The 26,622-nt window shown below is 39.2% G+C and overlaps 30 non-coding genes across 30 annotated transcripts; all 30 read left to right on the forward strand.

The window, feature by feature from the left end:
• Nucleotides 1-404: 404 nt before the first annotated feature.
• Nucleotides 405-476, forward strand: TRNAG-UCC (transfer RNA glycine (anticodon UCC)). Its single transcript has one exon. It is a non-coding gene; the product is annotated as a tRNA-Gly (tRNA).
• A 596-nt stretch (nt 477-1,072) lies between these two features.
• TRNAG-UCC (transfer RNA glycine (anticodon UCC)) lies at nt 1,073-1,144 on the forward strand. The gene has a single exon. It is a non-coding gene; the product is annotated as a tRNA-Gly (tRNA).
• A 596-nt stretch (nt 1,145-1,740) lies between these two features.
• Nucleotides 1,741-1,812, forward strand: TRNAG-UCC (transfer RNA glycine (anticodon UCC)). Its single transcript has one exon. It is a non-coding gene; the product is annotated as a tRNA-Gly (tRNA).
• Nucleotides 1,813-2,069: 257 nt separating this feature from the next.
• TRNAG-UCC (transfer RNA glycine (anticodon UCC)) lies at nt 2,070-2,141 on the forward strand. Its single transcript has one exon. It is a non-coding gene; the product is annotated as a tRNA-Gly (tRNA).
• A 267-nt stretch (nt 2,142-2,408) lies between these two features.
• On the forward strand, nt 2,409-2,480 carry TRNAG-UCC (transfer RNA glycine (anticodon UCC)). The gene has a single exon. It is a non-coding gene; the product is annotated as a tRNA-Gly (tRNA).
• Nucleotides 2,481-3,050: 570 nt separating this feature from the next.
• Nucleotides 3,051-3,122, forward strand: TRNAG-UCC (transfer RNA glycine (anticodon UCC)). The gene has a single exon. It is a non-coding gene; the product is annotated as a tRNA-Gly (tRNA).
• A 257-nt stretch (nt 3,123-3,379) lies between these two features.
• On the forward strand, nt 3,380-3,451 carry TRNAG-UCC (transfer RNA glycine (anticodon UCC)). Its single transcript has one exon. It is a non-coding gene; the product is annotated as a tRNA-Gly (tRNA).
• A 596-nt stretch (nt 3,452-4,047) lies between these two features.
• Nucleotides 4,048-4,119, forward strand: TRNAG-UCC (transfer RNA glycine (anticodon UCC)). The gene has a single exon. It is a non-coding gene; the product is annotated as a tRNA-Gly (tRNA).
• Nucleotides 4,120-5,038: 919 nt separating this feature from the next.
• Nucleotides 5,039-5,110, forward strand: TRNAG-UCC (transfer RNA glycine (anticodon UCC)). Its single transcript has one exon. It is a non-coding gene; the product is annotated as a tRNA-Gly (tRNA).
• A 596-nt stretch (nt 5,111-5,706) lies between these two features.
• On the forward strand, nt 5,707-5,778 carry TRNAG-UCC (transfer RNA glycine (anticodon UCC)). Its single transcript has one exon. It is a non-coding gene; the product is annotated as a tRNA-Gly (tRNA).
• Nucleotides 5,779-6,687: 909 nt separating this feature from the next.
• TRNAG-UCC (transfer RNA glycine (anticodon UCC)) lies at nt 6,688-6,759 on the forward strand. Its single transcript has one exon. It is a non-coding gene; the product is annotated as a tRNA-Gly (tRNA).
• Nucleotides 6,760-7,355: 596 nt separating this feature from the next.
• On the forward strand, nt 7,356-7,427 carry TRNAG-UCC (transfer RNA glycine (anticodon UCC)). The gene has a single exon. It is a non-coding gene; the product is annotated as a tRNA-Gly (tRNA).
• A 596-nt stretch (nt 7,428-8,023) lies between these two features.
• On the forward strand, nt 8,024-8,095 carry TRNAG-UCC (transfer RNA glycine (anticodon UCC)). The gene has a single exon. It is a non-coding gene; the product is annotated as a tRNA-Gly (tRNA).
• Nucleotides 8,096-8,352: 257 nt separating this feature from the next.
• TRNAG-UCC (transfer RNA glycine (anticodon UCC)) lies at nt 8,353-8,424 on the forward strand. Its single transcript has one exon. It is a non-coding gene; the product is annotated as a tRNA-Gly (tRNA).
• Nucleotides 8,425-8,691: 267 nt separating this feature from the next.
• TRNAG-UCC (transfer RNA glycine (anticodon UCC)) lies at nt 8,692-8,763 on the forward strand. Its single transcript has one exon. It is a non-coding gene; the product is annotated as a tRNA-Gly (tRNA).
• A 570-nt stretch (nt 8,764-9,333) lies between these two features.
• On the forward strand, nt 9,334-9,405 carry TRNAG-UCC (transfer RNA glycine (anticodon UCC)). The gene has a single exon. It is a non-coding gene; the product is annotated as a tRNA-Gly (tRNA).
• Nucleotides 9,406-9,662: 257 nt separating this feature from the next.
• Nucleotides 9,663-9,734, forward strand: TRNAG-UCC (transfer RNA glycine (anticodon UCC)). The gene has a single exon. It is a non-coding gene; the product is annotated as a tRNA-Gly (tRNA).
• A 596-nt stretch (nt 9,735-10,330) lies between these two features.
• On the forward strand, nt 10,331-10,402 carry TRNAG-UCC (transfer RNA glycine (anticodon UCC)). The gene has a single exon. It is a non-coding gene; the product is annotated as a tRNA-Gly (tRNA).
• Nucleotides 10,403-10,669: 267 nt separating this feature from the next.
• On the forward strand, nt 10,670-10,741 carry TRNAG-UCC (transfer RNA glycine (anticodon UCC)). The gene has a single exon. It is a non-coding gene; the product is annotated as a tRNA-Gly (tRNA).
• Nucleotides 10,742-10,966: 225 nt separating this feature from the next.
• On the forward strand, nt 10,967-11,038 carry TRNAG-UCC (transfer RNA glycine (anticodon UCC)). Its single transcript has one exon. It is a non-coding gene; the product is annotated as a tRNA-Gly (tRNA).
• A 1,592-nt stretch (nt 11,039-12,630) lies between these two features.
• On the forward strand, nt 12,631-12,702 carry TRNAG-UCC (transfer RNA glycine (anticodon UCC)). Its single transcript has one exon. It is a non-coding gene; the product is annotated as a tRNA-Gly (tRNA).
• Nucleotides 12,703-13,324: 622 nt separating this feature from the next.
• TRNAG-UCC (transfer RNA glycine (anticodon UCC)) lies at nt 13,325-13,396 on the forward strand. Its single transcript has one exon. It is a non-coding gene; the product is annotated as a tRNA-Gly (tRNA).
• Nucleotides 13,397-13,653: 257 nt separating this feature from the next.
• Nucleotides 13,654-13,725, forward strand: TRNAG-UCC (transfer RNA glycine (anticodon UCC)). The gene has a single exon. It is a non-coding gene; the product is annotated as a tRNA-Gly (tRNA).
• A 2,605-nt stretch (nt 13,726-16,330) lies between these two features.
• TRNAG-UCC (transfer RNA glycine (anticodon UCC)) lies at nt 16,331-16,402 on the forward strand. Its single transcript has one exon. It is a non-coding gene; the product is annotated as a tRNA-Gly (tRNA).
• A 2,286-nt stretch (nt 16,403-18,688) lies between these two features.
• TRNAG-UCC (transfer RNA glycine (anticodon UCC)) lies at nt 18,689-18,760 on the forward strand. Its single transcript has one exon. It is a non-coding gene; the product is annotated as a tRNA-Gly (tRNA).
• Nucleotides 18,761-19,017: 257 nt separating this feature from the next.
• On the forward strand, nt 19,018-19,089 carry TRNAG-UCC (transfer RNA glycine (anticodon UCC)). Its single transcript has one exon. It is a non-coding gene; the product is annotated as a tRNA-Gly (tRNA).
• A 2,258-nt stretch (nt 19,090-21,347) lies between these two features.
• TRNAG-UCC (transfer RNA glycine (anticodon UCC)) lies at nt 21,348-21,419 on the forward strand. The gene has a single exon. It is a non-coding gene; the product is annotated as a tRNA-Gly (tRNA).
• A 1,602-nt stretch (nt 21,420-23,021) lies between these two features.
• On the forward strand, nt 23,022-23,093 carry TRNAG-UCC (transfer RNA glycine (anticodon UCC)). Its single transcript has one exon. It is a non-coding gene; the product is annotated as a tRNA-Gly (tRNA).
• Nucleotides 23,094-24,510: 1,417 nt separating this feature from the next.
• On the forward strand, nt 24,511-24,582 carry TRNAG-UCC (transfer RNA glycine (anticodon UCC)). Its single transcript has one exon. It is a non-coding gene; the product is annotated as a tRNA-Gly (tRNA).
• Nucleotides 24,583-25,856: 1,274 nt separating this feature from the next.
• Nucleotides 25,857-25,928, forward strand: TRNAG-UCC (transfer RNA glycine (anticodon UCC)). Its single transcript has one exon. It is a non-coding gene; the product is annotated as a tRNA-Gly (tRNA).
• The last annotated feature ends 694 nt before the right edge of the window (nt 25,929-26,622 follow it).

Below are 26,622 nucleotides of genomic sequence, written 5' to 3' on the forward strand. Positions count from 1 at the left end.
TATTTTTAGAACATGTGACCTGACTTACGTACTTGGGAAATATTTGCTTTAGCAGACTCAGTCAAGCGTTGGTGGTATAGTGGTGAGCATAGCTGCCTTCCAAACAGTTGACCCGGGTTCGAATCCCGGCCAACGCAGTTTTTTCATACTTCCAAATGTTACTACCATACTTCCAGCATGTTCTCGGATCAAAAGTTCATGAACAATGTTCAAAGCTTTGTAAAATGTATGATATCTTCCTATAAAAATTACTTTTGATTCCTTCCCTGTCTGAGGTACTCCTTTTATATTGTTTCAATCATTTCAGTCAAGCCATGGTGTAACATGGCATCTCGTGCATATTTTTAGAACATGTAACCTGACTTACGTACTTGGGAAATATTTGCTTTAGCAGACTCAGTCAAGCGTTGGTGGTATAGTGGTGAGCATAGCTGCCTTCCAAGCAGTTGACCCGGGTTCGATTCCCGGCCAACGCAGTTTTTTCATACTTCCAAATGTTATTGAGCATGTTCTCGGATCAAAAGTTCATGAACAATGTTCAAAGCTTTGTAAAATTCATGATATCTTCCTATAAAAAATACTTTTGATTCCATCCCTGTCTGAGGTACTCCCTAAATATTGTTTCAATCATTTCAGTCAAGCCATGGTGTAACATGGCATCTCGTGCATATTTTTAGTACATGTGACCTGACTTACGTACTTGGGAAATATTTGCTTTAGCAGACTCAGTCAAGCAATGGTGTTATAGTGGTGAGCATAGCTGCCTTCAAAGCAGTTGACCCGGGTTCGATTCCCGGCCAACGCAGTTTTTTCATACTTACAAATGTTACTACCATACTTCCAGCATGTTCTCGGATCAAAAGTTCATGAACATTGTTCAAAGCTTTGTAAAATGTATGATATCTTCCTATAAAAATTACTTTTGATTCCATCCCTGTCTAAGGTACTCCTTTTATATTGTTTCAATCATTTCAGTCAAGCCATGGTGTAACATGGCATCTCGTGCATATTTTTAGAACATGTAACCTGACTTACGTACTTGGGAAATATTTGCTTTAACAGACTCAGTCAAGCGTTGGTGGTATAGTGGTGAGCATAGCTGCCTTCCAAGCAGTTGACCCGGGTTCGATTCCCGGCCAACGCAGTTTTTTCATACTTCCAAATGTTATTGAGCATGTTCTCGGATCAAAAGTTCATGAACAATGTTCAAAGCTTTGTAAAATTCATGATATCTTCCTATAAAAAATACTTTTGATTCCATCCCTGTCTGAGGTACTCCCTAAATATTGTTTCAATCATTTCAGTCAAGCCATGGTGTAACATGGCATCTCGTGCATATTTTTAGAACATGTGACCTGACTTACGTACTTGGGAAATATTTGCTTTAGCAGACTCAGTCAAGCAATGGTGTTATAGTGGTGAGCATAGCTGCCTTCAAAGCAGTTGACCCGGGTTCGATTCCCGGCCAACGCAGTTTTTTCATACTTCCAAATGTTACTACCATACTTCCAGCATGTTCTCGGATCAAAAGTTCATGAACAATGTTCAAAGCTTTGTAAAATGTATGATATCTTCCTATAAAAATTACTTTTGATTCCTTCCCTGTCTGAGGTACTCCTTTTATATTGTTTCAATCATTTCAGTCAAGCCATGGTGTAACATGGCATCTCGTGCATATTTTTAGAACATGTAACCTGACTTACGTACTTGGGAAATATTTGCTTTAGCAGACTCAGTCAAGCGTTGGTGGTATAGTGGTGAGCATAGCTGCCTTCCAAGCAGTTGACCCGGGTTCGATTCCCGGCCAACGCAGTTTTTTCATACTTCCAAATGTTATTGAGCATGTTCTCGGATCAAAAGTTCATGAACAATGTTCAAAGCTTTGTAAAATTCATGATATCTTCCTATAAAAAATACTTTTGATTCCATCCCTGTCTGAGGTACTCCCTAAATATTGTTTCAATCATTTCAGTCAAGCCATGGTGTAACATGGCATCTCGTGCATATTTTTAGTACATGTGACCTGACTTACGTACTTGGGAAATATTTGCTTTAGCAGACTCAGTCAAGCGTTGGTGGTATAGTGGTGAGCATAGCTGCCTTCCAAGCAGTTGACCCGGGTTCGATTCCCGGCCAACGCAGTTTTTTCATACTTACAAATGTTACTACCATACTTCCAGCATGTTCTCGGATCAAAAGTTCATGAACATTGTTCAAAGCTTTGTAAAATGTATGATATCTTCCTATAAAAATTACTTTTGATTCCATCCCTGTCTAAGGTACTCCTTTTATATTGTTTCAATCATTTCAGTCAAGCCATGGTGTAACATGGTATCTCGTGCATATTTTTAGAACATGTAACCTGACTTACGTACTTGGGAAATATTTGCTTTAGCAGACTCAGTCAAGCGTTGGTGGTATAGTGGTGAGCATAGCTGCCTTCCAAGCAGTTGACCCGGGTTCGATTCCCGGCCAACGCAGTTTTTTCATACTTCCAAATGTTATTGAGCATGTTCTCGGATCAAAAGTTCATGAACAATGTTCAAAGCTTTGTAAAATTCATGATATCTTCCTATAAAAAATACTTTTGATTCCATCCCTGTCTGAGGTACTCCCTAAATATTGTTTCAATCATTTCAGTCAAGCCATGGTGTAACATGGCATCTCGTGCATATTTTTAGAACATGTGACCTGACTTACGTACTTGGGAAATATTTGCTTTAGCAGACTCAGTCAAGCAATGGTGTTATAGTGGTGAGCATAGTGGTCAGCTGCCTTCAAAGCAGTTGACCCGGGTTCGATTCCCAGCCAACGCAGTTTTTTCATACTTCCAAATGTTCTCGGATAACTCAGCATGTTCTCGGATCAAAAGTTCATTAACAATGTTCAAAGCTTTGTATAATGTATGATAGCTTAATATAAAAATTACTTTTGATTCCATCCCTGTCTTCAGTCAAGCCATGGTGTAACATGGCATCTCGTGCATATTTTTAGAACATGTGACCTGACTTACGTACTTGGGAAATATTTGCTTTAGCAGACTCAGTCAAGCGTTGGTGGTATAGTGGTGAGCATAGCTGCCTTCCAAGCAGTTGACCCGGGTTCGATTCCCGGCCAACGCAGTTTTTTCATACTTCCAAATGTTATTGAGCATGTTCTCGGATCAAAAGTTCATGAACAATGTTCAAAGCTTTGTAAAATTCATGATATCTTCCTATAAAAAATACTTTTGATTCCATCCCTGTCTGAGGTACTCCCTAAATATTGTTTCAATCATTTCAGTCAAGCCATGGTGTAACATGGCATCTCGTGCATATTTTTAGAACATGTAACCTGACTTACGTACTTGGGAAATATTTGCTTTAGCAGACTCAGTCAAGCGTTGGTGGTATAGTGGTGAGCATAGCTGCCTTCCAAGCAGTTGACCCGGGTTCGATTCCCGGCCAACGCAGTTTTTTCATACTTCCAAATGTTATTGAGCATGTTCTCGGATCAAAAGTTCATGAACAATGTTCAAAGCTTTGTAAAATTCATGATATCTTCCTATAAAAAATACTTTTGATTCCATCCCTGTCTGAGGTACTCCCTAAATATTGTTTCAATCATTTCAGTCAAGCCATGGTGTAACATGGCATCTCGTGCATATTTTTAGTACATGTGACCTGACTTACGTACTTGGGAAATATTTGCTTTAGCAGACTCAGTCAAGCAATGGTGTTATAGTGGTGAGCATAGCTGCCTTCAAAGCAGTTGACCCGGGTTCGATTCCCGGCCAACGCAGTTTTTTCATACTTACAAATGTTACTACCATACTTCCAGCATGTTCTCGGATCAAAAGTTCATGAACATTGTTCAAAGCTTTGTAAAATGTATGATATCTTCCTATAAAAATTACTTTTGATTCCATCCCTGTCTAAGGTACTCCTTTTATATTGTTTCAATCATTTCAGTCAAGCCATGGTGTAACATGGTATCTCGTGCATATTTTTAGAACATGTAACCTGACTTACGTACTTGGGAAATATTTGCTTTAGCAGACTCAGTCAAGCGTTGGTGGTATAGTGGTGAGCATAGCTGCCTTCCAAGCAGTTGACCCGGGTTCGATTCCCGGCCAACGCAGTTTTTTCATACTTCCAAATGTTACTACCATACTTCCAGCATGTTCTCGGATCAAAAGTTCATGAACATTGTTCAAAGCTTTGTAAAATGTATGATATCTTCCTATAAAAATTACTTTTGATTCCATCCCTGTCTGAGGTACTCCCTAAATATTGTTTCAATCATTTCAGTCAAGCCATGGTGTAACATGGCATCTCGTGCATATTTTTAGAACATGTGACCTGACTTACGTACTTGGGAAATATTTGCTTTAGCAGACTCAGTCAAGCAATGGTGTTATAGTGGTGAGCATAGTGGTCAGCTGCCTTCAAAGCAGTTGACCCGGGTTCGATTCCCAGCCAACGCAGTTTTTTCATACTTCCAAATGTTCTCGGATAACTCAGCATGTTCTCGGATCAAAAGTTCATTAACAATGTTCAAAGCTTTGTATAATGTATGATAGCTTAATATAAAAATTACTTTTGATTCCATCCCTGTCTTCAGTCAAGCCATGGTGTAACATGGCATCTCGTGCATATTTTTAGAACATGTGACCTGACTTACGTACTTGGGAAATATTTGCTTTAGCAGACTCAGTCAAGCGTTGGTGGTATAGTGGTGAGCATAGCTGCCTTCCAAACAGTTGACCCGGGTTCGAATCCCGGCCAACGCAGTTTTTTCATACTTCCAAATGTTACTACCATACTTCCAGCATGTTCTCGGATCAAAAGTTCATGAACAATGTTCAAAGCTTTGTAAAATGTATGATATCTTCCTATAAAAATTACTTTTGATTCCTTCCCTGTCTGAGGTACTCCTTTTATATTGTTTCAATCATTTCAGTCAAGCCATGGTGTAACATGGCATCTCGTGCATATTTTTAGAACATGTAACCTGACTTACGTACTTGGGAAATATTTGCTTTAGCAGACTCAGTCAAGCGTTGGTGGTATAGTGGTGAGCATAGCTGCCTTCCAAGCAGTTGACCCGGGTTCGATTCCCGGCCAACGCAGTTTTTTCATACTTCCAAATGTTATTGAGCATGTTCTCGGATCAAAAGTTCATGAACAATGTTCAAAGCTTTGTAAAATTCATGATATCTTCCTATAAAAAATACTTTTGATTCCATCCCTGTCTGAGGTACTCCCTAAATATTGTTTCAATCATTTCAGTCAAGCCATGGTGTTACATGGCATCTCGTGCATATTTTTAGTACATGTGACCTGACTTACGTACTTGGGAAATATTTGCTTTAGCAGACTCAGTCAAGCAATGGTGTTATAGTGGTGAGCATAGCTGCCTTCAAAGCAGTTGACCCGGGTTCGATTCCCGGCCAACGCAGTTTTTTCATACTAACAAATGTTACTACCATACTTCCAGCATGTTCTCGGATCAAAAGTTCATGAACATTGTTCAAAGCTTTGTAAAATGTATGATATCTTCCTATAAAAATTACTTTTGATTCCATCCCTGTCTAAGGTACTCCTTTTATATTGTTTCAATCATTTCAGTCAAGCCATGGTGTAACATGGCATCTCGTGCATATTTTTAGAACATGTAACCTGACTTACGTACTTGGGAAATATTTGCTTTAGCAGACTCAGTCAAGCGTTGGTGGTATAGTGGTGAGCATAGCTGCCTTCCAAGCAGTTGACCCGGGTTCGATTCCCGGCCAACGCAGTTTTTTCATACTTCCAAATGTTATTGAGCATGTTCTCGGATCAAAAGTTCATGAACAATGTTCAAAGCTTTGTAAAATTCAAGATATCTTCCTATAAAAAATACTTTTGATTCCATCCCTGTCTGAGGTACTCCCTAAATATTGTTTCAATCATTTCAGTCAAGCCATGGTGTAACATGGCATCTCGTGCATATTTTTAGAACATGTGACCTGACTTACGTACTTGGGAAATATTTGCTTTAGCAGACTCAGTCAAGCAATGGTGTTATAGTGGTGAGCATAGTGGTCAGCTGCCTTCAAAGCAGTTGACCCGGGTTCGATTCCCAGCCAACGCAGTTTTTTCATACTTCCAAATGTTCTCGGATAACTCAGCATGTTCTCGGATCAAAAGTTCATTAACAATGTTCAAAGCTTTGTATAATGTATGATAGCTTAATATAAAAATTACTTTTGATTCCATCCCTGTCTTCAGTCAAGCCATGGTGTAACATGGCATCTCGTGCATATTTTTAGAACATGTGACCTGACTTACGTACTTGGGAAATATTTGCTTTAGCAGACTCAGTCAAGCGTTGGTGGTATAGTGGTGAGCATAGCTGCCTTCCAAACAGTTGACCCGGGTTCGAATCCCGGCCAACGCAGTTTTTTCATACTTCCAAATGTTACTACCATACTTCCAGCATGTTCTCGGATCAAAAGTTCATGAACAATGTTCAAAGCTTTGTAAAATGTATGATATCTTCCTATAAAAATTACTTTTGATTCCTTCCCTGTCTGAGGTACTCCTTTTATATTGTTTCAATCATTTCAGTCAAGCCATGGTGTAACATGGCATCTCGTGCATATTTTTAGAACATGTAACCTGACTTACGTACTTGGGAAATATTTGCTTTAGCAGACTCAGTCAAGCGTTGGTGGTATAGTGGTGAGCATAGCTGCCTTCCAAGCAGTTGACCCGGGTTCGATTCCCGGCCAACGCAGTTTTTTCATACTTCCAAATGTTATTGAGCATGTTCTCGGATCAAAAGTTCATGAACAATGTTCAAAGCTTTGTAAAATTCATGATATCTTCCTATAAAAAATACTTTTGATTCCATCCCTGTCTGAGGTACTCCCTAAATATTGTTTCAATCATTTCAGTCAAGCCATGGTGTAACATGGCATCTCGTGCATATTTTTAGTACATGTGACCTGACTTACGTACTTGGGAAATATTTGCTTTAGCAGACTCAGTCAAGCAATGGTGTTATAGTGGTGAGCATAGCTGCCTTCAAAGCAGTTGACCCGGGTTCGATTCCCGGCCAACGCAGTTTTTTCATACTTACAAATGTTACTACCATACTTCCAGCATGTTCTCGGATCAAAAGTTCATGAACATTGTTCAAAGCTTTGTAAAATGTATGATATCTTCCTATAAAAATTACTTTTGATTCCATCCCTGTCTAAGGTACTCCTTTTATATTGTTTCAATCATTTCAGTCAAGCCATGGTGTAACATGGCATCTCGTGCATATTTTTAGAACATGTAACCTGACTTACGTACTTGGGAAATATTTGCTTTAACAGACTCAGTCAAGCGTTGGTGGTATAGTGGTGAGCATAGCTGCCTTCCAAGCAGTTGACCCGGGTTCGATTCCCGGCCAACGCAGTTTTTTCATACTTCCAAATGTTATTGAGCATGTTCTCGGATCAAAAGTTCATGAACAATGTTCAAAGCTTTGTAAAATTCATGATATCTTCCTATAAAAAATACTTTTGATTCCATCCCTGTCTGAGGTACTCCCTAAATATTGTTTCAATCATTTCAGTCAAGCCATGGTGTAACATGGCATCTCGTGCATATTTTTAGAACATGTGACCTGACTTACGTACTTGGGAAATATTTGCTTTAGCAGACTCAGTCAAGCAATGGTGTTATAGTGGTGAGCATAGCTGCCTTCAAAGCAGTTGACCCGGGTTCGATTCCCGGCCAACGCAGTTTTTTCATACTTCCAAATGTTACTACCATACTTCCAGCATGTTCTCGGATCAAAAGTTCATGAACAATGTTCAAAGCTTTGTAAAATGTATGATATCTTCCTATAAAAATTACTTTTGATTCCTTCCCTGTCTGAGGTACTCCTTTTATATTGTTTCAATCATTTCAGTCAAGCCATGGTGTAACATGGCATCTCGTGCATATTTTTAGAACATGTAACCTGACTTACGTACTTGGGAAATATTTGCTTTAGCAGACTCAGTCAAGCGTTGGTGGTATAGTGGTGAGCATAGCTGCCTTCCAAGCAGTTGACCCGGGTTCGATTCCCGGCCAACGCAGTTTTTTCATACTTCCAAATGTTATTGAGCATGTTCTCGGATCAAAAGTTCATGAACAATGTTCAAAGCTTTGTAAAATTCATGATATCTTCCTATAAAAAATACTTTTGATTCCATCCCTGTCTGAGGTACTCCCTAAATATTGTTTCAATCATTTCAGTCAAGCCATGGTGTAACATGGCATCTCGTGCATATTTTTAGTACATGTGACCTGACTTACGTACTTGGGAAATATTTGCTTTAGCAGACTCAGTCAAGCGTTGGTGGTATAGTGGTGAGCATAGCTGCCTTCCAAGCAGTTGACCCGGGTTCGATTCCCGGCCAACGCAGTTTTTTCATACTTACAAATGTTACTACCATACTTCCAGCATGTTCTCGGATCAAAAGTTCATGAACATTGTTCAAAGCTTTGTAAAATGTATGATATCTTCCTATAAAAATTACTTTTGATTCCATCCCTGTCTAAGGTACTCCTTTTATATTGTTTCAATCATTTCAGTCAAGCCATGGTGTAACATGGTATCTCGTGCATATTTTTAGAACATGTAACCTGACTTACGTACTTGGGAAATATTTGCTTTAGCAGACTCAGTCAAGCGTTGGTGGTATAGTGGTGAGCATAGCTGCCTTCCAAGCAGTTGACCCGGGTTCGATTCCCGGCCAACGCAGTTTTTTCATACTTCCAAATGTTATTGAGCATGTTCTCGGATCAAAAGTTCATGAACAATGTTCAAAGCTTTGTAAAATTCATGATATCTTCCTATAAAAAATACTTTTGATTCCATCCCTGTCTGAGGTACTCCCTAAATATTGTTTCAATCATTTCAGTCAAGCCATGGTGTAACATGGCATCTCGTGCATATTTTTAGAACATGTGACCTGACTTACGTACTTGGGAAATATTTGCTTTAGCAGACTCAGTCAAGCAATGGTGTTATAGTGGTGAGCATAGTGGTCAGCTGCCTTCAAAGCAGTTGACCCGGGTTCGATTCCCAGCCAACGCAGTTTTTTCATACTTCCAAATGTTCTCGGATAACTCAGCATGTTCTCGGATCAAAAGTTCATTAACAATGTTCAAAGCTTTGTATAATGTATGATAGCTTAATATAAAAATTACTTTTGATTCCATCCCTGTCTTCAGTCAAGCCATGGTGTAACATGGCATCTCGTGCATATTTTTAGAACATGTGACCTGACTTACGTACTTGGGAAATATTTGCTTTAGCAGACTCAGTCAAGCGTTGGTGGTATAGTGGTGAGCATAGCTGCCTTCCAAGCAGTTGACCCGGGTTCGATTCCCGGCCAACGCAGTTTTTTCATACTTCCAAATGTTATTGAGCATGTTCTCGGATCAAAAGTTCATGAACAATGTTCAAAGCTTTGTAAAATTCATGATATCTTCCTATAAAAAATACTTTTGATTCCATCCCTGTCTGAGGTACTCCCTAAATATTGTTTCAATCATTTCAGTCAAGCCATGGTGTAACATGGCATCTCGTGCATATTTTTAGAACATGTAACCTGACTTACGTACTTGGGAAATATTTGCTTTAGCAGACTCAGTCAAGCGTTGGTGGTATAGTGGTGAGCATAGCTGCCTTCCAAGCAGTTGACCCGGGTTCGATTCCCGGCCAACGCAGTTTTTTCATACTTCCAAATGTTATTGAGCATGTTCTCGGATCAAAAGTTCATGAACAATGTTCAAAGCTTTGTAAAATTCATGATATCTTCCTATAAAAAATACTTTTGATTCCATCCCTGTCTGAGGTACTCCCTAAATATTGTTTCAATCATTTCAGTCAAGCCATGGTGTAACATGGCATCTCGTGCATATTTTTAGTACATGTGACCTGACTTACGTACTTGGGAAATATTTGCTTTAGCAGACTCAGTCAAGCAATGGTGTTATAGTGGTGAGCATAGCTGCCTTCAAAGCAGTTGACCCGGGTTCGATTCCCGGCCAACGCAGTTTTTTCATACTTACAAATGTTACTACCATACTTCCAGCATGTTCTCGGATCAAAAGTTCATGAACATTGTTCAAAGCTTTGTAAAATGTATGATATCTTCCTATAAAAATTACTTTTGATTCCATCCCTGTCTAAGGTACTCCTTTTATATTGTTTCAATCATTTCAGTCAAGCCATGGTGTAACATGGTATCTCGTGCATATTTTTAGAACATGTAACCTGACTTACGTACTTGGGAAATATTTGCTTTAGCAGACTCAGTCAAGCGTTGGTGGTATAGTGGTGAGCATAGCTGCCTTCCAAGCAGTTGACCCGGGTTCGATTCCCGGCCAACGCAGTTTTTTCATACTTCCAAATGTTACTACCATACTTCCAGCATGTTCTCGGATCAAAAGTTCATGAACATTGTTCAAAGCTTTGTAAAATGTATGATATCTTCCTATAAAAATTACTTTTGATTCCATCCCTGTCTGAGGTACTCCTTTTATATTGTTTCAATCATTTCAGTCAAGCCATGGTGTAACATGGCATCTCGTGCATATTTTTAGAACATGTAACCTGACTTACGTACTTGGGAAATATTTGCTTTAGCAGACTCAGTCAAGCGTTGGTGGTATAGTGGTGAGCATAGCTGCCTTCCAAGCAGTTGACCCGGGTTCGATTCCCGGCCAACGCAGTTTTTTCATACTTCCAAATGTTATTGAGCATGTTCTCGGATCAAAAGTTCATGAACAATGTTACTTTTGATTCCTTCCCTGTCTGAGGTACTCCTTTTATATTGTTTCAATCATTTCAGTCAAGCCATGGTGTAACATGGCATCATGGCATCTCGTGCATATTTTTAGAACATGTGACCTGACTTACGTACTTGGGAAATATTTGCTTTAGCAGACTCAGTCAAGCGTTGGTGGTATAGTGGTGAGCATAGCTGCCTTCCAAGCAGTTGACCCGGGTTCGATTCCCGGCCAACGCAGTTTTTTCATACTTCCAAATGTTACTACCATACTTCCAGCATGTTCTCGGATCAAAAGTTCATGAACAATGTTCAAAGCTTTGTAAAATGTATGATATCTTCCTATAAAAATTACTTTTGATTCCATCCCTGTCTGAGGTACTCCTTTTATATTGTTTCAATCATTTCAGTCAAGCCATGGTGTAACATGGCATCTCGTGCATATTTTTAGAACATGTAACCTGACTTACGTACTTGGGAAATATTTGCTTTAGCAGACTCAGTCAAGCGTTGGTGGTATAGTGGTGAGCATAGCTGCCTTCCAAGCAGTTGACCCGGGTTCGATTCCCGGCCAATGCAGTTTTTTCATACTTCCAAATGTTACTACCATACTTCCAGCATGTTCTCGGATCAAAAGTTCATGAACAATGTTCAAAGCTTTGTAAAATGTATGATATCTTCCTATAAAAATTACTTTTGATTCCATCCCTGTCTGAGGTACTCCTTTTATATTGTTTCAATCATTTCAGTCAAGCCATGGTGTAACATGGCATCTCGTGCATATTTTTAGAACATGTAACCTGACTTACGTACTCGGGAAATATTTGCTTTAGCAGACTCAGTCAAGCGTTGGTGGTATAGTGGTGAGCATAGCTGCCTTCCAAGCAGTTGACCCGGGTTCGATTCCCGGCCAGCGCAGTTTTTTCATACTTCCAAATGTTATTGCGCATGTTCTCGGATCAAAAGTTCATGAACAATGTTCAAAGCTTTGTAAAATTCATGTTATCTTCCTATAAAAAACACTTTTGATTCCATCCCTGTCTGAGGTACTCCCTAAATATTGTTTCAATCATTTCAGTCAAGCCATGGTGTAACATGGCATCTCGTGCATATTTTTAGTACATGTGACCTGACTTACGTACTTGGGAAATATTTGCTTTAGCAGACTCAGTCAAGCAATGGTGTTATAGTGGTGAGCATAGCTGCCTTCAAAGCAGTTGACCCGGGTTCGATTCCCGGCCAACGCAGTTTTTTCATACTTCCAAATTTTATTGAGCATGTTCTCGGATCAAAAGTTCATTAACAATGTTCAAAGCTTTGTAAAATGTATGATATCTTACAATAAAAATTACTTTTGATTCCATCCCTGTCTGAGGTACTCCTTTTATATTGTTTCAATGATTTCAGTCAAGCCATGGTGTAACATGGCATCTCATGCATATTTTTAGAACATGTGAAATGACTTACGTACTTGGGAAATATTTGCTTTAGCAGACTTAGTCAAGCGTTGGTGGTATAGTGGTGAGCATTGCTGCTTCCAAGCAGTTGACCCGGGTTCGATTCCCGGCCAACGCAGTTTTTTCATACTTCCAAATGTTATTGAGCATGTTCTCGGATCAAAAGTTCATGAACAATGTTCAAAGCTTTGTAAAATTCATGATATCTTCCTATAAAAAATACTTTTGATTCCATCCCTGTCTGAGATACTCCCTAAATATTGTTTCAATCATTTCAGTCAAGCCATGGTGTAACATGGCATCTCGTGCATATTTTTAGAACATGTGACCTGACTTACGTACTTGGGAAATATTTGCTATAGCAGACTCAGTCAAGCGTTGGTGGTATAGTGGTGAGCATAGCTGCCTTCCAAGCAGTTGACCCGGGTTCGATTCCCGGCCAACGCAGTTTTTTCATACTTCCAAATGTTACTACCATACTTCCAGCATGTTCTCGGATCAAAAGTTCATGAACAATGTTCAAAGCTTTGTAAAATGTATGATATCTTCCTATAAAAATTACTTTTGATTCCTTCCCTATCTGAGGTACTCCTTTTATATTGTTTCAATCATTTCAGTCAAGCCATGGTGTAACATGGCATCATGGCATCTCGTGCATATTTTTAGAACATGTGACCTGACTTACGTACTTGGGAAATATTTGCTTTAGCAGACTCATTCAAGCGTTGGTGGTATAGTGGTGAGCATAGCTGCCTTCCAAACAGTTGACCCGGGTTCGAATCCAGGCCAACGCAGTTTTTTCATACTTCCAAATGTTACTACCATACTTCCAGCATGTTCTCGGATCAAAAGTTCATGAACAATATTCAAAGCTTTGTAAAATGTATGATATCTTCCTATAAAAATTACTTTTGATTCCTTCCCTGTCTGAGGTACTCCTTTTATATTGTTTCAATCATTTCAGTCAAGCCATGGTGTAACATGGCATCATGGCATCTCGTGCATATTTTTAGAACATGTGACCTGACTTACGTACTTGGGAAATATTTGCGTTAGCAGACTCAGTCAAGCGTTGGTGGTATAGTGGTGAGCATAGCTGCCTTCCAAGCAGTTGACCCGGGTTCGATTCCCGGCCAACGCAGTTTTTTCATACTTCCAAATGTTATTGCGCATGTTCTCGGATCAAAAGTTCATGAACAATGTTCAAAGCTTTGTAAAATTCATGATATCTTCCTATAAAAATTACTTTTGATTCCATCCCTGTCTGAGGTACTCCTTTTATATTGTTTCAATCATTTCAGTCAAGCCATGGTGTAACATGGCATCTCTTGCATATTTTTAGAACATGTAACCTGACTTACGTACTTGGGAAATATTTGCTTTAGCAGACTCAGTCAAGCGTTGGTGGTATAGTGGTGAGCATAGCTGCCTTCCAAGCAGTTGACCCGGGTTCGATTCCCGGCCAACGCAGTTTTTTCATACTTCCAAATGTTACTACCATACTTCCAGCATGTTCTCGGATCAAAAGTTCATGAACAATGTTCAAAGCTTTGTAAAATGTATGATATCTTCCTATAAAAATTACTTTTGATTCCATCCCTGTCTGAGGTACTCCTTTTATATTGTTTCAATCATTTCAGTCAAGCCATGGTGTAACATGGCATCTCTTGCATATTTTTAGAACATGTAACCTGAATTACGTACTTGGGAAATATTTGCTTTAGCAGACTCAGTCAAGCGTTGGTGGTATAGTGGTGAGCATAGCTGCCTTCAAAGCAGTTGACCCGGGTTCGATTCCCGGCCAACGCAGTTTTTTCATACTTCCAAATGTTATTGAGCATGTTCTCGGATCAAAAGTTAATGAACAATGTTCAAAGCTTTGTAAAATTCATGATATCTTCCTATAAAAAATACTTTTGATTCCATCCCTGTCTGAGGTACTCCCTAAATATTGTTTCAATCATTTCAGTCAAGCCATGGTGTAACATGGCATCTCGTGCATATTTTTAGTACATGTGACCTGACTTACGTACTTGGGAAATATTTGCTTTAGCAGACTCAGTCAAGCGTTGGTGGTATAGTGGTGAGCATTGCTGCTTCCAAGCAGTTGACCCGGGTTCGATTCCCGGCCAACGCAGTTTTTTCATACTTCCAAATGTTATTGAGCATGTTCTCGGATCAAAAGTTCATGAACAATGTTCAAAGCTTTGTAAAATTCATGATATCTTCCTATAAAAAATACTTTTGATTCCATCCCTGTCTGAGATACTCCCTAAATATTGTTTCAATCATTTCAGTCAAGCCATGGTGTAACATGGCATCTCGTGCATATTTTTAGAACATGTGACCTGACTTACGTACTTGGGAAATATTTTCTTTAGCAGACTCAGTCAAGAGTTGGTGGTATAGTGGTGAGCATAGCTGCCTTCCAAGCAGTTGACCTGGGTTCGATTCCCGGCCAACGCAGTTTTTTCATACTTCCAAATGTTACTACCATACTTCCAGCATGTTCTCGGATCAAAAGTTCATGAACAATGTTCAAAGCTTTGTAAAATGTATGATATCTTCCTATAAAAATTACTTTTGATTCCTTCCCTGTCTGAGGTACTCCTTTTATATTGTTTCAATCATTTCAGTCAAGCCATGGTGTAACATGGCATCATGGCATCTCGTGCATATTTTTAGAACATGTGACCTGACTTACGTACTTGGGAAATATTTGCTTTAGCAGACTCAGTCAAGCGTTGGTGGTATAGTGGTGAGCATAGCTTCCTTCCAAGCAGTTGACCCGGGTTCGATTCCCGGCCAACGCAGTTTTTTCATACTTCCAAATGTTATTGAGCATGTTCTCGGATCAAAAGTTCATGAACAATGTTCAAAGCTTTGTAAAATTCATGATATCTTCCTATAAAAAATACTTTTGATACCATCCCTGTCTGAGGTACTCCCTAAATATTGTTTCAATCATTTCAGTCAAGCCATGGTGTAACATGGCATCTCGTGCATATTTTTAGAACATGTGACCTGACTTACGTACTTGGGAAATATTTGCTTTAGCAGACTCAGTCAAGCAATGGTGTTATAGTGGTGAGCATAGCTGCCTTCAAAGCAGTTGACCCGGGTTTGATTCCCGGCCAACGCAGTTTTTTCATACTTCCAAATGTTATTGAGCATGTTCTCGGATCAAAAGTTCATTAACAATGTTCAAAGCTTTGTAAAATGTATGATATCTTCCTATAAAAATTACTTTTGATTCCATCCCTGTCTGAGGTACTCCTTTTATATTGTTTCAATCATTTCAGTCAAGCCATGGTGTAACATGGCATCTCGTGCATATTTTTAGAACATGTGACCTGACTTACGTACTTGGGAAATATTTGCTTTAGAAGACTCAGTCAAGCGTTGGTGGTATAGTGGTGAGCATAGCTGCCTTCCAAGCAGTTTACCCGGGTTCGATTCCCGGCCAACGCAGTTTTTTCATACTTCCAATTGTTATTGAGCATGTTCTCGGATCAAAAGTTCATGAACAATGTTCAAAGCTTTGTAAAATTCATGATATCTTCCTATAAAAAATACTTTTGATTCCATCCCTGTCTGAGGTACTCCCTAAATATTGTTTCAATCATTTCAGTCAAGCCATGGTGTAACATGGCATCTCGTGCATATTTTTAGAACATGTGACCTGACTTACGTACTTGGGAAATATTTGCTTTAGCAGACTCAGTCAAGCGTTGGTGGTATAGTGGTGTGCATAGCTGCCTTCCAAGCAGTTGACCCGGGTTCAAATCCCGGCCAACGCAGTTTTTTCATACTTCCAAATGTTACTACCATACTTCCAGCATGTTCTCGGATCAAAAGTTCATGAACAATGTTCAAAGCTTTGTAAAATGTATGATATCTTCCTATAAAAATTACTTTTGATTCCTTCCCTGTCTGAGGTACTCCTTTTATATTGTTTCAATCATTTCAGTCAAGCCATGGTGTAACATGGCATCATGGCATCTCGTGCATATTTTTAGAACATGTGACCTGACTTACGTACTTGGGAAATATTTGCTTTAGCAGACTCAGTCAAGCGTTGGTGGTATAGTGGTGAGCATAGCTGCCTTCCAAGCAGTTGACCCGGGTTCGATTCCCGGCCAACGCAGTTTTTTCATACTTCCAAATGTTACTACCATACTTCCAGCATGTTCTCGGATCAAAAGTTCATGAACAATGTTCAAAGCTTTGTAAAATGTATGATATCTTCCTATAAAAATTACTTTTGATTCCATCCCTGTCTGAGGTACTCCTTTTATATTGTTTCAATCATTTCAGTCAAGCCATGGTGTAACATGGCATCTCGTGCATATTTTTAGAACATGTAACCTGACTTACGTACTTGGGAAATATTTGCTTTAGCAGACTCAGTCAAGCGTTGGTGGTATAGTGGTGAGCATAGCTGCCTTCCAAGCAGTTGACCCGGGTTCGATTCCCGGCCAATGCAGTTTTTTCATACTTCCAAATGTTACTACCATACTTCCAGCATGTTCTCGGATCAAAAGTTCATGAACAATGTTCAAAGCTTTGTAAAATGTATGATATCTTCCTATAAAAATTACTTTTGATTCCATCCCTGTCTGAGGTACTCCTTTTATATTGTTTCAATCATTTCAGTCAAGCCATGGTGTAACATGGCATCTCGTGCATATTTTTAGAACATGTAACCTGACTTACGTACTCGGGAAATATTTGCTTTAGCAGACTCAGTCAAGCGTTGGTGGTATAGTGGTGAGCATAGCTGCCTTCCAAGCAGTTGACCCGGGTTCGATTCCCGGCCAGCGCAGTTTTTTCATACTTCCAAATGTTATTGCGCATGTTCTCGGATCAAAAGTTCATGAACAATGTTCAAAGCTTTGTAAAATTCATGTTATCTTCCTATAAAAAACACTTTTGATTCCATCCCTGTCTGAGGTACTCCCTAAATATTGTTTCAATCATTTCAGTCAAGCCATGGTGTAACATGGCATCTCGTGCATATTTTTAGTACATGTGACCTGACTTACGTACTTGGGAAATATTTGCTTTAGCAGACTCAGTCAAGCAATGGTGTTATAGTGGTGAGCATAGCTGCCTTCAAAGCAGTTGACCCGGGTTCGATTCCCGGCCAACGCAGTTTTTTCATACTTCCAAATTTTATTGAGCATGTTCTCGGATCAAAAGTTCATTAACAATGTTCAAAGCTTTGTAAAATGTATGATATCTTACAATAAAAATTACTTTTGATTCCATCCCTGTCTGAGGTACTCCTTTTATATTGTTTCAATGATTTCAGTCAAGCCATGGTGTAACATGGCATCTCATGCATATTTTTAGAACATGTGAAATGACTTACGTACTTGGGAAATATTTGCTTTAGCAGACTTAGTCAAGCGTTGGTGGTATAGTGGTGAGCATTGCTGCTTCCAAGCAGTTGACCCGGGTTCGATTCCCGGCCAACGCAGTTTTTTCATACTTCCAAATGTTATTGAGCATGTTCTCGGATCAAAAGTTCATGAACAATGTTCAAAGCTTTGTAAAATTCATGATATCTTCCTATAAAAAATACTTTTGATTCCATCCCTGTCTGAGATACTCCCTAAATATTGTTTCAATCATTTCAGTCAAGCCATGGTGTAACATGGCATCTCGTGCATATTTTTAGAACATGTGACCTGACTTACGTACTTGGGAAATATTTGCTTTAGCAGACTCAGTCAAGCGTTGGTGGTATAGTGGTGAGCATAGCTGCCTTCCAAGCAGTTGACCCGGGTTCGACTCCCGGCCAACGCAGTTTTTTCATACTTCCAAATGTTACTACCATACTTCCAGCATGTTCTCGGATCAAAAGTTCATGAACAATGTTCAAAGCTTTGTAAAATGTATGATATCTTCCTATAAAAATTACTTTTGATTCCTTCCCTATCTGAGGTACTCCTTTTATATTGTTTCAATCATTTCAGTCAAGCCATGGTGTAACATGGCATCATGGCATCTCGTGCATATTTTTAGAACATGTGACCTGACTTACGTACTTGGGAAATATTTGCTTTAGCAGACTCATTCAAGCGTTGGTGGTATAGTGGTGAGCATAGCTGCCTTCCAAACAGTTGACCCGGGTTCGAATCCAGGCCAACGCAGTTTTTTCATACTTCCAAATGTTACTACCATACTTCCAGCATGTTCTCGGATCAAAAGTTCATGAACAATATTCAAAGCTTTGTAAAATGTATGATATCTTCCTATAAAAATTACTTTTGATTCCTTCCCTGTCTGAGGTACTCCTTTTATATTGTTTCAATCATTTCAGTCAAGCCATGGTGTAACATGGCATCATGGCATCTCGTGCATATTTTTAGAACATGTGACCTGACTTACGTACTTGGGAAATATTTGCGTTAGCAGACTCAGTCAAGCGTTGGTGGTATAGTGGTGAGCATAGCTGCCTTCCAAGCAGTTGACCCGGGTTCGATTCCCGGCCAACGCAGTTTTTTCATACTTCCAAATGTTATTGCGCATGTTCTCGGATCAAAAGTTCATGAACAATGTTCAAAGCTTTGTAAAATTCATGATATCTTCCTATAAAAATTACTTTTGATTCCATCCCTGTCTGAGGTACTCCTTTTATATTGTTTCAATCATTTCAGTCAAGCCATGGTGTAACATGGCATCTCTTGCATATTTTTAGAACATGTAACCTGACTTACGTACTTGGGAAATATTTGCTTTAGCAGACTCAGTCAAGCGTTGGTGGTATAGTGGTGAGCATAGCTGCCTTCCAAGCAGTTGACCCGGGTTCGATTCCCGGCCAACGCAGTTTTTTCATACTTCCAAATGTTACTACCATACTTCCAGCATGTTCTCGGATCAAAAGTTCATGAACAATGTTCAAAGCTTTGTAAAATGTATGATATCTTCCTATAAAAATTACTTTTGATTCCATCCCTGTCTGAGGTACTCCTTTTATATTGTTTCAATCATTTCAGTCAAGCCATGGTGTAACATGGCATCTCTTGCATATTTTTAGAACATGTAACCTGAATTACGTACTTGGGAAATATTTGCTTTAGCAGACTCAGTCAAGCGTTGGTGGTATAGTGGTGAGCATAGCTGCCTTCAAAGCAATTGACCCGGGTTCGATTCCCGGCCAACGCAGTTTTTTCATACTTCCAAATGTTATTGAGCATGTTCTCGGATCAAAAGTTAATGAACAATGTTCAAAGCTTTGTAAAATTCATGATATCTTCCTATAAAAAATACTTTTGATTCCATCCCTGTCTGAGGTACTCCCTAAATATTGTTTCAATCATTTCAGTCAAGCCATGGTGTAACATGGCATCTCGTGCATATTTTTAGTACATGTGACCTGACTTACGTACTTGGGAAATATTTGCTTTAGCAGACGCAGTCAAGCGTTGGTGGTATAGTGGTGAGCATTGCTGCTTCCAAGCAGTTGACCCGGGTTCGATTCCCGGCCAACGCAGTTTTTTCATACTTCCAAATGTTATTGAGCATGTTCTCGGATCAAAAGTTCATGAACAATGTTCAAAGCTTTGTAAAATTCATGATATCTTCCTATAAAAAATACTTTTGATTCCATCCCTGTCTGAGATACTCCCTAAATATTGTTTCAATCATTTCAGTCAAGCCATGGTGTAACATGGCATCTCGTGCATATTTTTAGAACATGTGACCTGACTTACGTACTTGGGAAATATTTTCTTTAGCAGACTCAGTCAAGAGTTGGTGGTATAGTGGTGAGCATAGCTGCCTTCCAAGCAGTTGACCTGGGTTCGATTCCCGGCCAACGCAGTTTTTTCATACTTCCAAATGTTACTACCATACTTCCAGCATGTTCTCGGATCAAAAGTTCATGAACAATGTTCAAAGCTTTGTAAAATGTATGATATCTTCCTATAAAAATTACTTTTGATTCCTTCCCTGTCTGAGGTACTCCTTTTATATTGTTTCAATCATTTCAGTCAAGCCATGGTGTAACATGGCATCATGGCATCTCGTGCATATTTTTAGAACATGTGACCTGACTTACGTACTTGGGAAATATTTGCTTTAGCAGACTCAGTCAAGCGTTGGTGGTATAGTGGTGAGCATAGCTTCCTTCCAAGCAGTTGACCCGGGTTCGATTCCCGGCCAACGCAGTTTTTTCATACTTCCAAATGTTATTGAGCATGTTCTCGGATCAAAAGTTCATGAACAATGTTCAAAGCTTTGTAAAATTCATGATATCTTCCTATAAAAAATACTTTTGATACCATCCCTGTCTGAGGTACTCCCTAAATATTGTTTCAATCATTTCAGTCAAGCCATGGTGTAACATGGCATCTCGTGCATATTTTTAGAACATGTGACCTGACTTACGTACTTGGGAAATATTTGCTTTAGCAGACTCAGTCAAGCAATGGTGTTATAGTGGTGAGCATAGCTGCCTTCAAAGCAGTTGACCCGGGTTTGATTCCCGGCCAACGCAGTTTTTTCATACTTCCAAATGTTATTGAGCATGTTCTCGGATCAAAAGTTCATTAACAATGTTCAAAGCTTTGTAAAATGTATGATATCTTCCTATAAAAATTACTTTTGATTCCATCCCTGTCTGAGGTACTCCTTTTATATTGTTTCAATCATTTCAGTCAAGCCATGGTGTAACATGGCATCTCGTGCATATTTTTAGAACATGTGACCTGACTTACGTACTTGGGAAATATTTGCTTTAGAAGACTCAGTCAAGCGTTGGTGGTATAGTGGTGAGCATAGCTGCCTTCCAAGCAGTTTACCCGGGTTCGATTCCCGGCCAACGCAGTTTTTTCATACTTCCAAATGTTATTGCGCATGTTCTCGGATCAAAAGTTCATGAACAATGTTCAAAGCTTTGTAAAATTCATGATATCTTCCTATAAAAATTACTTTTGATTCCATCCCTGTCTGAGGTACTCCTTTTATATTGTTTCAATCATTTCAGTCAAGCCATGGTGTAACATGGCATCTCTTGCATATTTTTAGAACATGTAACCTGACTTACGTACTTGGGAAATATTTGCTTTAGCAGACTCAGTCAAGCGTTGGTGGTATAGTGGTGAGCATAGCTGCCTTCCAAGCAGTTGACCCGGGTTCGATTCCCGGCCAACGCAGTTTTTTCATACTTCCAAATGTTACTACCATACTTCCAGCATGTTCTCGGATCAAAAGTTCATGAACAATGTTCAAAGCTTTGTAAAATGTATGATATCTTCCTATAAAAATTACTTTTGATTCCATCCCTGTCTGAGGTACTCCTTTTATATTGTTTCAATCATTTCAGTCAAGCCATGGTGTAACATGGCATCTCTTGCATATTTTTAGAACATGTAACCTGAATTACGTACTTGGGAAATATTTGCTTTAGCAGACTCAGTCAAGCGTTGGTGGTATAGTGGTGAGCATAGCTGCCTTCAAAGCAGTTGACCCGGGTTCGATTCCCGGCCAACGCAGTTTTTTCATACTTCCAAATGTTATTGAGCATGTTCTCGGATCAAAAGTTAATGAACAATGTTCAAAGCTTTGTAAAATTCATGATATCTTCCTATAAAAAATACTTTTGATTCCATCCCTGTCTGAGGTACTCCCTAAATATTGTTTCAATCATTTCAGTCAAGCCATGGTGTAACATGGCATCTCGTGCATATTTTTAGTACATGTGACCTGACTTACGTACTTGGGAAATATTTGATTTAGCAGACTCAGTCAAGCGTTGGTGGTATAGTGGTGAGCATTGCTGCTTCCAAGCAGTTGACCCGGGTTCGATTCCCGGCCAACGCAGTTTTTTCATACTTCCAAATGTTATTGAGCATGTTCTCGGATCAAAAGTTCATGAACAATGTTCAAAGCTTTGTAAAATTCATGATATCTTCCTATAAAAAATACTTTTGATTCCATCCCTGTCTGAGATACTCCCTAAATATTGTTTCAATCATTTCAGTCAAGCCATGGTGTAACATGGCATCTCGTGCATATTTTTAGAACATGTGACCTGACTTACGTACTTGGGAAATATTTTCTTTAGCAGACTCAGTCAAGAGTTGGTGGTATAGTGGTGAGCATAGCTGCCTTCCAAGCAGTTGACCTGGGTTCGATTCCCGGCCAACGCAGTTTTTTCATACTTCCAAATGTTACTACCATACTTCCAGCATGTTCTCGGATCAAAAGTTCATGAACAATGTTCAAAGCTTTGTAAAATTCATGATATCTTCCTATAAAAAATACTTTTGATTCCATCCCTGTCTGAGGTACTCCCTAAATATTGTTTCAATCATTTCAGTCAAGCCATGGTGTAACATGGCATCTCGTGCATATTTTTAGTACATGTGACCTGACTTACGTACTTGGGAAATATTTGCTTTAGCAGACTCAGTCAAGCGTTGGTGGTATAGTGGTGAGCATAGCTTCCTTCCAAGCAGTTGACCCGGGTTCGATTCCCGGCCAACGCAGTTTTTTCATACTTCCAAATGTTACTACCATACTTCAAGCATGTTCTCGGATCAAAAGTTCATTAACAATGTTCAAAGCTTTGTAAAATGTATGATATCTTCCTATAAAAATTACTTTTGATTCCATCCCTGTCTGAGGTACTCCTTTTATATTGTTTCAATCATTTCAGTCAAGCCATGGTGTAACATGGCATCTCGTGCATATTTTTAGAACATGTGACCTGACTTACGTACTTGGGAAATATTTGCTTTAGCAGACTCAGTCAAGCGTTGGTGGTATAGTGGTGAGCATAGCTGCCTTCCAAGCAGTTGACCCGGGTTCGATTCCCGGCCAACGCAGTTTTTTCATACTTCCAAATGTTACTACCATACTTCAAGCATGTTCTCGGATCAAAAGTTCATGAACAATGTTCAAAGCTTTGTAAAATGTATGATATCTTCCTATAAAAATTACTTTTGATTCCATCCCTGTCTGAGGTACTCCTTTTATATTGTTTCAATCATTTCAGTCAAGCCATGGTGTAACATGGCATCTCGTGCATATTTTTAGAACATGTAACCTGACTTACGTACTTGGGAAATATTTGCTTTGTAAAATTCATGATATCTTCCTATAAAAAATACTTTTGATTCCATCCCTGTCTGAGGTACTCCCTAAATATTGTTTCAATTATTTCAGTCAAGCCATGGTGTAACATGGCATCTCATGCATATTTTTAGAACATGTGAAATGACTTACGTACTTGGGAAATATTTGCTTTAGCAGACTCAGTCAAGCGTTGGTGGTATAGTGGTGAGCATTGCTGCTTCCAAGCAGTTGACCCGGGTTCGATTCCCGGCCAACGCAGTTTTTTCATACTTCCAAATGTTATTGAGCATGTTCTCGGATCAAAAGTTCATGAACAATGTTCAAAGCTTTGTAAAATTCAAGATATCTTCCTATAAAAAATACTTTTGATTCCATCCCTGTCTGAGGTACTCCCTAAATATTGTTTCAATCATTTCAGTCAAGCCATGGTGTAACATGGCATCTCGTGCATATTTTTAGAACATGTGACCTGACTTACGTACTTGGGAAATATTTGCTTTAGCAGACTCAGTCAAGCAATGGTGTTATAGTGGTGAGCATAGTGGTCAGCTGCCTTCAAAGCAGTTGACCCGGGTTCGATTCCCAGCCAACGCAGTTTTTTCATACTTCCAAATGTTCTCGGATAACTCAGCATGTTCTCGGATCAAAAGTTCATTAACAATGTTCAAAGCTTTGTATAATGTATGATAGCTTAATATAAAAATTACTTTTGATTCCATCCCTGTCTTCAGTCAAGCCATGGTGTAACATGGCATCTCGTGCATATTTTTAGAACATGTGACCTGACTTACGTACTTGGGAAATATTTGCTTTAGCAGACTCAGTTAAGCGTTGGTGGTATAGTGGTGAGCATAGCTGCCTTCCAAACAGTTGACCCGGGTTCGAATCCCGGCCAACGCAGTTTTTTCATACTTCCAAATGTTACTACCATACTTCCAGCATGTTCTCGGATCAAAAGTTCATGAACAATGTTCAAAGCTTTGTAAAATGTATGATATCTTCCTATAAAAATTACTTTTGATTCCTTCCCTGTCTGAGGTACTCCTTTTATATTGTTTCAATCATTTCAGTCAAGCCATGGTGTAACATGGCATCTCGTGCATATTTTTAGAACATGTAACCTGACTTACGTACTTGGGAAATATTTGCTTTAGCAGACTCAGTCAAGCGTTGGTGGTATAGTGGTGAGCATAGCTGCCTTCCAAGCAGTTGACCCGGGTTCGATTCCCGGCCAACGCAGTTTTTTCATACTTCCAAATGTTACTACCATACTTCCAGCATGTTCTCGGATCAAAAGTTCATGAACAATGTTCAAAGCTTTGTAAAATTCATGATATCTTCCTATAAAAAATACTTTTGATTCCATCCCTGTCTGAGGTACTCCCTAAATATTGTTTCAATCATTTCAGTCAAGCCATGGTGTAACATGGCATCTCGTGCATATTTTTAGTACATGTGACCTGACTTACGTACTTGGGAAATATTTGCTTTAGCAGACTCAGTCAAGCAATGGTGTTATAGTGGTGAGCATAGCTGCCTTCAAAGCAGTTGACCCGGGTTCGATTCCCGGCCAACGCAGTTTTTTTATACTTACAAATGTTACTACCATACTTCCAGCATGTTCTCGGATCAAAAGTTCATGAACATTGTTCAAAGCTTTGTAAAATGTATGATATCTTCCTATAAAAATTACTTTTGATTCCATCCCTGTCTAAGGTACTCCTTTTATATTGTTTCAATCATTTCAGTCAAGCCATGGTGTAACATGGTATCTCGTGCATATTTTTAGAACATGTAACCTGACTTACGTACTTGGGAAATATTTGCTTTAGCAGACTCAGTCAAGCGTTGGTGGTATAGTGGTGAGCATAACTGCCTTCCAAGCAGTTGACCCGGGTTCGATTCCCGGCCAACGCAGTTTTTTCATACTTCCAAATGTTATTGAGCATGTTCTCGGATCAAAAGTTCATGAACAATGTTCAAAGCTTTGTAAAATTCATGATATCTTCCTATAAAAAATACTTTTGATTCCATCCCTGTCTGAGGTACTCCCTAAATATTGTTTCAATCATTTCAGTCAAGCCATGGTGTAACATGGCATCTCGTGCATATTTTTAGAACATGTGACCTGACTTACGTACTTGGGAAATATTTGCTTTAGCAGACTCAGTCAAGCAATGGTGTTATAGTGGTGAGCATAGCTGCCTTCAAAGCAGTTGACCCGGGTTCGATTCCCGGCCAACGCAGTTTTTTCATACTAACAAATGTTACTACCATACTTCCAGCATGTTCTCGGATCAAAAGTTCATGAACATTGTTCAAAGCTTTGTAAAATGTATGATATCTTCCTATAAAAATTACTTTTGATTCCATCCCTGTCTAAGGTACTCCTTTTATATTGTTTCAATCATTTCAGTCAAGCCATGGTGTAACATGGCATCTCGTGCATATTTTTAGAACATGTAACCTGACTTACGTACTTGGGAAATATTTGCTTTAGCAGACTCAGTCAAGCGTTGGTGGTATAGTGGTGAGCATAGCTGCCTTCCAAGCAGTTGACCCGGGTTCGATTCCCGGCCAACGCAGTTTTTTCATACTTCCAAATGTTATTGAGCATGTTCTCGGATCAAAAGTTCATGAACAATGTTCAAAGCTTTGTAAAATTCATGATATCTTCCTATAAAAAATACTTTTGATTCCATCCCTGTCTGAGGTACTCCCTAAATATTGTTTCAATCATTTCAGTCAAGCCATGGTGTTACATGGCATCTCGTGCATATTTTTAGTACATGTGACCTGACTTACGTACTTGGGAAATATTTGCTTTAGCAGACTCAGTCAAGCAATGGTGTTATAGTGGTGAGCATAGCTGCCTTCAAAGCAGTTGACCCGGGTTCGATTCCCGGCCAACGCAGTTTTTTCATACTAACAAATGTTACTACCATACTTCCAGCATGTTCTCGGATCAAAAGTTCATGAACATTGTTCAAAGCTTTGTAAAATGTATGATATCTTCCTATAAAAATTACTTTTGATTCCATCCCTGTCTAAGGTACTCCTTTTATATTGTTTCAATCATTTCAGTCAAGCCATGGTGTAACATGGCATCTCGTGCATATTTTTAGAACATGTAACCTGACTTACGTACTTGGGAAATATTTGCTTTAGCAGACTCAGTCAAGCGTTGGTGGTATAGTGGTGAGCATAGCTGCCTTCCAAGCAGTTGACCCGGGTTCGATTCCTGGCCAACGCAGTTTTTTCATACTTCCAAATGTTATT

Source organism: Crinia signifera, chromosome 3 (assembly GCF_055691185.1).
Source record: "Crinia signifera chromosome 3, ASM5569118v1, whole genome shotgun sequence".
NCBI lineage: Eukaryota > Metazoa > Chordata > Amphibia > Anura > Myobatrachidae > Crinia > Crinia signifera.